A 7,775-nucleotide genomic window follows, 5' to 3' on the forward strand; every position below is an offset into this window, starting at 1 on the left:
GAAGCTATTCATGACCTCGAACCCTCGAACTTAATAAAAATGCTCAAAACGACCGGTCGGGTCATTACATTATTACTACCTGTTGATTTCTGCCCTCTTTTTTCTTTTTTTCCTTGAGCCGGGGGTCTTTGAAATTAGATTCTTTATCTTCACAAGGTAGGGGTAAGGTCTGTGTAAACACTACCCTCCCAAGACCCCACTTATGAGATTACATTAGGTTTGTTATTGTTGTTGTTATTGGTGTTATTGTATTTAAAAAAAAGAGTTATTTTTTTCTTTTATTTAATTAGAATATAAAACATAAAGTAAAAATATATATTAAAGTTTTTAATCAATATAAATTTAGTAATCCAAAGCGATAATATTAGGTCCAGTTTTACTTATTGTTTACATGATAATTTAAATATATCAAAATATAATCATTCAGTATAAATTAAAAATATGATTCATATATAAAAAGAAGAGGTGATATTTATAGTAGAGAGACTATTTCAAAGAAGAATAGGAGAAGTAGAATAAAAATATGATAGAAATAATATAAATAAATAAAAGAAAGGTATAAAAAACAAAAAAGAAAAAGGAAGAAGTTAAATTAATGAAGGATAATTTGAAAATAGAAATTTATAGTAAGGTTCTTAAAACAATTAATTTTCTGCTTTTGTTTCTTAAAAGAAGCTAGAATTTGCAGCTTCTTCCCAAAAGCAAATCGGTTCCGCTACTTTTCAAAAGTATTTCTCCATCTTGGCCAAATACCTTAAATTTTCAAAAAGTACTTTTTCTGATAAAAAAATACGTTTAGCCTCCCAAAAACTTGGCCAAACAAACTCTTAATAGCATAAGGCCGGCAAAATAGTAGCTAGATTTCAAGAATGACCTATTTAAAGTTTGATGTTTTCATTTCATTCATGAGAAACTCTCGTATTATATAGTAGTATGTTATATTCAACGGAAAGGGTTAAATATATTCATGTACTATCGAAAAAGTTTTAAAATACTCTTCGTTATACTATTTGGTTATCTTGGCCCCTATTATTATACTATCACTTAAATATACCCCTCAATTGGCCGGACTACCACGTGCCCTCACAAAATTAAAATGACTCATCCCTTTTTTTACCCGCTTCATTTAACATTTACCCATAATCCAGCTGATAACACTTTGAAAGATGTTAAAAGCTCAAGCAAGAACACCTATCATTAATGAGATCAACCAACGATGCAGAAAGTGGCATATTGCCAGAAGACTTGTTTCCACTAAGATTTAATAAGCTTAAATTGTTCAAACCCATTAATTCCTCGTGCAAGATTCCATTGAGACCATTTCCTGCCAAGTTCAGATTTTCAAGATTAGTCGAATTTCTAAACTAGAAGGAACGGAACAATAAACCGGTGATAAAATCTTCAAGCTTCTAAGTTCGCCTAAAAATATAGGAATATGTTTACCCTCAAAATCGGATAACAATTGAATTTATACGCGGTTTTAAGGATATGTGATATAACTTGATACAAATTAAGAAACCACATTAATATTGAAATTGACGATAAAAGAATAAATACAAACCACGCGAATTGAACAGCCTTGGCCCTCGAGGTTTATCACCCTCAAAACAAGAAATGCCTTAATGTATGAACAGAATAACAAGATGATAAGAGTTAGAAATAACAGTATGTTGCTTTGTGTTGCGTATTGTAATGTGTGTTACAAATGATCATACCCCCTTTTATATAGTAGGGGAGTCCTATTCTTAATACAATTCTATATAAGGTAAAAAAAACTCATGATTTGCTAATTAATCGGCCCCTCCTTGATACGTACCGGATTTCCACCGTAATCCCGAACCGATCACGAATATTTTGGCTTTCTGTTATTTGGCTCGGCAAATTTTCCTCGATCTTGTTCGGTCCCGGAGTCACGATCTCAACGATGTAATTTGGCACCTCGATTCGATATAACCCGAGATCGAGCTTAATCCTGTCACGCTTCAGTCTCGATTGGTCACACAATAGGCGAACCTAATTTCGACCATATATAAAATATCCTCGTTAATCGATTCCCTTCAATATCAAGAACCTTCAAGTTACTGGACTTCCTAATCTCAAACAAAAGAGCACCTCTAAATAAATTATTGTCCATTCTCAGTTCCTCCGATCTCCAATTAATTTCCAGTAGCACTCGGGACTTCATCAGTGAACAAATTTCACAACAAATCCAAGGACGTTGACGCCGAGTTATTCATCAAAATCACTTATATTTCTAGAAGAGTAAGGGAGGAGATTGGGTAGCTTTTGAGTGGGAACCACATAAAGGCCAAAAGGTCTACCTATGTATTGCGAAGGTCACTAGCCAGAAATTCCAACTTATGGAGGGTGTTGAAAAGATTTGAGATAATACAAAAATACAAAAAAAAAAAAAAATACCCCTTGAATTCACTTTGATATTTCCTGAGCCGAAGATCTTTCGAAAATAGTCTCTCTATCCCTCTAGGGTAAGGGTAAGGTCTGCGTACACTCTACCCTCCACATACCCCACTTGTGAAATTTTATTGGGCTGTTGTTGTTGTTGTTGAATTCACTTTGATATGTGCTAGTGATTATGCAGATGTGCGCAAAGTCAATGGGCCGTGTTATGTATAGTTTCGAAGCGAAATGTTGAGTGATCATGAAAAGGATGTACTTAAAGGTTAAAATATAGTGTATTAAAAGTGCTTAGGAGGGTTAGTCACTATTATCCATATCAATCATACTCGTCCCCTAGCATATATTACGATCCATATAGACCTAATTGATCTAGACTTCGTGAGCTTAAATTAGTAGAGAGTTACACTACGGGCAAGTCTATGGTACAAGCTTTGGGGGCACATGAGTTTCTTTATGAGAGTGAGAAAATTGTTTCAATATATGAGTCTCTAAATTATATTTAGATTCATATTTGAGTGTGTGGACTGATTACTCTCTTTGCTTTGTTGGTGAGAGCATATGCTTTATTCATAACTTTGGTTGGCACTAGAAGAGATTCACAAAGAGGAAACTATTGGAGTCATCTTTTGAAGCTAGGATGTTAGAAAGGGTCACACAAATATTTTAAATAGTCTTGGCATGGGTCTAGAAAAAAGAGGAAAGATGTCAACAACCCTTATGCTAGATTCTAAGCATTGATATAAACCATTGTCATTAGTATGATGCTTGAGTATTTTAAAATTTAATTACTTGCCGATGTGCTTAATTTTAAATTGCTTGAGGATGAGCAAGAGTTTAAGTGTGGGGTAATGATAAATGATAAAAAGTGCATATTTTTTAGTATATTCGCATATTATTTTTTAAGTGAGGTGCGAAAGATTACATAATTTTTGAAGTGAAATATGCTCGTACATATTTTTTATGTGTAGGAGTAAGTTTGGATAATAAGTGATTAAACGATGTTAATTTGTTGTCAGGGGAGGGGGGGAGATGGAAGAATTGGGAGCTCGTCCATTCTCATGCATGGCATGAAAACAGATGCGGAAAAGAAGACAATTGAGTGCACAAAATAGGAAAATGAAGCCAAAGTACGAATCGCTTCCCGAAATGAAAAACTTGTAAAAGTTGAGTTCGCGTGTATGGCACGCTACGTGCGAGCATGGATGCGGATTTCAGCTTTCCTATCTACGAATAGATTGCATTGGACGATCCTCCACTCTACTTAGGTCATATAAATACACTCTAGACGTGATTTTTTTTACATAACTTTGAAGATAGAGATACTACTTTAGGGTTAGAAAACACCTTTGGAGGCAAGAATATGCTAGGAGCAAGGATGAAGATTCAACCACGAGTTTTTCCTTTCTTCTTCCTATTTTCTATCATTAGTTATGAATTTTAGTATTGTATTTCTACATACTATTATGAGAAGCTAATTTAATATCTAGAGTTTTGATGGAACATTTTGTAAGATGAATTCTTGTTACGTTTTAATATAATTTAGCCTTTGAATTTTCTTATTTGCTTAACTACATGCTTATTTCAATTGATTGAATGGCCATCAATTGACTGTACCTATTTATTATGTATTGCTTGGGAAAAGGTATATGTTTAGATTGTTATTGAACACCGTCACTACTAACATATGTGAGAAATTAAAATGGCGGGTTTAAAGGTGAGTTTAGGAATAACAATTCCTTGGCGTGATTATAGTAAGCGGTAAGATTGTACGAGCTAGCGTAATTCGGGAGAATATGTCTAGTAAATTGTTGTAGTTACTCGGGAGAGAACTACGACATATGAAGTGCTCAAGATCAGTAGGGAATACTTAGGCAAAATTATAGAAGACATGGTGGGAAGAATTCTGATAGTTGGAAAAGTCATAACTCTAGGCCTCTTAATCTTGTCTCTAATCCTTAGTATGTTTAATTGATAAGTTACTACTTTAATTTAATAGCTAATTAGTTTAGAATAAAATCACATTCTTTATAACTTAGAAATTATTCGAGCTTGTCTTCTTAGTGATATTGAACAACTATAGCTAAACCTTAGTTCTCTATGTGATTTGACTTTGGACTCTTAGACCGGATTATATTTGCAGCGATCGCTTATCCTTTTTAGGACTACAGTTGGCGTGATCAGCAGGCACACGAGACGTGCTTGATGACGGGCTTATGTCAGGCACCCATACAATATTGAGTGTAGGTGTGTGTGATGATTGAGGGGTAATCGTGCCAGGCACTATACATATGCTGAGATTTGGTATACTTGATGATTAAACTGTGATATTGTTGAATTTGGCATGTAAACTTCTCATGGAGCCAAAGGGTTGTATCTTTCTCATGATATCCGGTACTTTATGTGTCTATCTGATATTTTAAGCTTGAAAATTATAGTTTAAATTTATAATCCATGTTCAGGGTCATTTGGCCATTTTTATCGAAGAAAGTCAGTTGCTAGTTAATTTTTTCTTTACTTAGTTTAATTTTCTTTCTTTGCTATCTGTATTTCACAATTTACATCAGTTAATCGTTTAAATTTTTTAGTTATGCCATTTCTGTTTTGGATGGTAAAACATAAATTAGGTTTTTGGATTCAACTCCTATTTTGAAAAAGAAGAAGAAAATTAGTGATTGGTATGATAATATTGCTTGAAACCTTGAATTATTAGCTTTAAGTTAGATAAATTTCAATTGAACCCTAAATTTTGAAGCTTTGTAGATTGGAAAAGAAATACACTTTCACCTTGCTGAAAGAAGAACCGCCCTCTATGGTTTATTATGTCCAAGTCATGATCAAGTTAATATAAAAATTCGTGACTATGCACATTAAGATAAAATTTCGTTAGCTGCATTACATAGTCTAAGTAAAATTTCATCATAATTTTTCCAGATGATAGTATGATGCCAGAGGACTACTATATTTGCATTGCCATTGAGGCATTAAACTTCCAGAGAAGATAAAAGAGTTCACCTACTAAGACTTATGAGAAAGAAGATATACAAACGTACCATAAATATAGATCACTACTTGAAGATTGTTTCTTGTAACCTTTTCTATTACTGTGTATATTCTTTTATTTTTTCTTAATTCCAAGTTTTGTTTAGCTTCATTTTTCATATTTAAAAAGTAAAAGTAATTTATATTTATTAAAAATAAAAGTAATTTATATTTTAAAAAAATTATCTTAGGTAATCAATTTAAATTGAAAATAAATTGAAATATAAATTATTTTATATTTGAGTTAAGTTAGTGTAACGACCCGGACGGTCGTTTTAAGAGTATTAGTCTTGATCCTCCCCTCTATTTCATTTTATGGTTACTTGACTTGCCGGGATGCTTGGTGTCGGGTTCGGGAGAGTTTCGGAGTGAAACGGGACACATAGTCCCTAAGTGTGAAGTTTGAGTTGTAATAGTTGACCGTAGTTTGACTTGTGTAAAGACGATTTCGAAATCGAGTTCCGTCGATTCCAATAGCTCTGTATGGTGATTTTGGTCTAAGGAGCGTGTCCGTATGTTGATTTGGAGGTCCGTATGTCATTTCGGCGTTAATTGGCGAAAAGTTGGAAAATTGGAAGGTTTTTGGGATGTTTGACCGGGAGTAAACTTTTTTGGTATCGGAGTCGGATTTCGATTCCGGAAGTTGGAGTAGGTTCGTAATGTCAAATGTGACTTGTGTGCAAAACTTGAGGTCAATCGGACGTGTTTGATAGGTTTCGACATTGTTTGTAAAAGTTAAAATTTTCTTAGTTTCAATAGGCTTGATTTGGGGTGCGATTCGTGTTTTTGATATTGTTTGATCTGATTTGAGGACTCGGCTAAGTTCGTATTATGTTTTAGGACTTATTTGTATGTTTGGTTGAGGTCCGGGGGGCCTCGGGTTAATTTCGGGTAGTTAACAGATCGAATTGGAGTTGTGTTAGATTGCTGAAGCTTGGCAATGTCTAGTGCAATCGCACCTACGCACCTTGGGCCGCAGGAGCGGCCCTTCAGCCGCAGAAGCGAGAGTGAGTCAGTCCAGCAGGGACCGCAGGTGCGGTCAGTGGCGCGCAGAAGCGGAAGCGCATATGCGGTTGTCCCTTCGCAGAAGCGTAGGTGCACTTAGGGTGCTGTAGAAGCGAGCCTTCTGGGCTTAAGTTGGAACCGTACATGTGATGGAATTTTCGCAGGTGCGGAGCACCAGAAGCGGCTAAGTACTCGCAGAAGCGGTTTAACTGGGCAGAAAAGTCTAAGTTCGAGGGTTTTGATTTCATTATCCTTTTTTGGAGCTAGAGAGCTCAGATTGAGGCGAAATATTGGGAGATTTTCAGAGAAAATATTTGGGTAAGGATTCTTGACTCACTTTTTATTATATTTCACTAATCTATCATTAATTTTGTCATTTAATTAAGGATTTGGGTTTTGAAATTGGGGAGAAAAGGGTGAAAAGTTCTTAGACCGAATTTTGAGGTTTTGATCGAGGTTGTGGTATCGGATTTGAGCTATTTTGGTATGGGTGAACTGGTGGTTGAATGGATGTTCGGATTTTGTGACTTTTATACGATTCTAAGATGTGGGCCCGAATCAACGTTTTGGGGCAATTTTTGTCACGATCCAAATTTCCATTAAAAGTCGTGATGGCGCCGGACACCGCTGCCAGGCAAACCAACACTAAATACTTAGTTTAGGTCTCATTTTAATATTTTTGAAATCATAATTTTCCTTCAATTAAATAGTAGAAGATGGAAATTCGGAGTAAATAATAATATTTTTAACAATTTCAATATTGAACAACTCATAATCACTCCAAAATCCGGTGTCACAAGTGCATGAGCATCAATTAGGAAATAAAATAAAATAAAATACAGCATCTGTCCGGAGTACAAATTTGGACAGGAAAGAAAAATATACTCTGAAGGAGACTCCGCTGGTTGCGGGTCGTAATGTGGAATGCAGCTCATCTAAGATCCCGCGTTAACCACGCCTTTGCGCCCACAAGGCCACTAAATATATATGTGCCTGCATAACAAAATATGTAGCAAGTGTAGTATGAGTACGTAAATCAATGCGTACCCACTAAGTATCCCGCCTAACCTCGAAGAAGTAGTGACGAGGGGTCGACTCCGACACTTACCATGGGCCAAAAATTAAATGCCAATATTCTGTTAAGCAAGGATTACATAACATAGTTGAAAATTCAATAACCGAAAATAATCAACAATTCTTTTTACTAATGAAAATATCCAAATTTATTTTCATCATTTAACAATTTATATCTCAAGCCAATAAAGAAATGTCAATTATTATTAGTTCCAAAGAATTATCACGCGCAAGTCATG

The sequence above is a fragment of the Nicotiana tomentosiformis genome, chromosome 3, assembly GCF_000390325.3.
Source record: "Nicotiana tomentosiformis chromosome 3, ASM39032v3, whole genome shotgun sequence".
In the NCBI taxonomy this organism is placed as follows: Eukaryota; Viridiplantae; Streptophyta; class Magnoliopsida; order Solanales; family Solanaceae; genus Nicotiana; species Nicotiana tomentosiformis.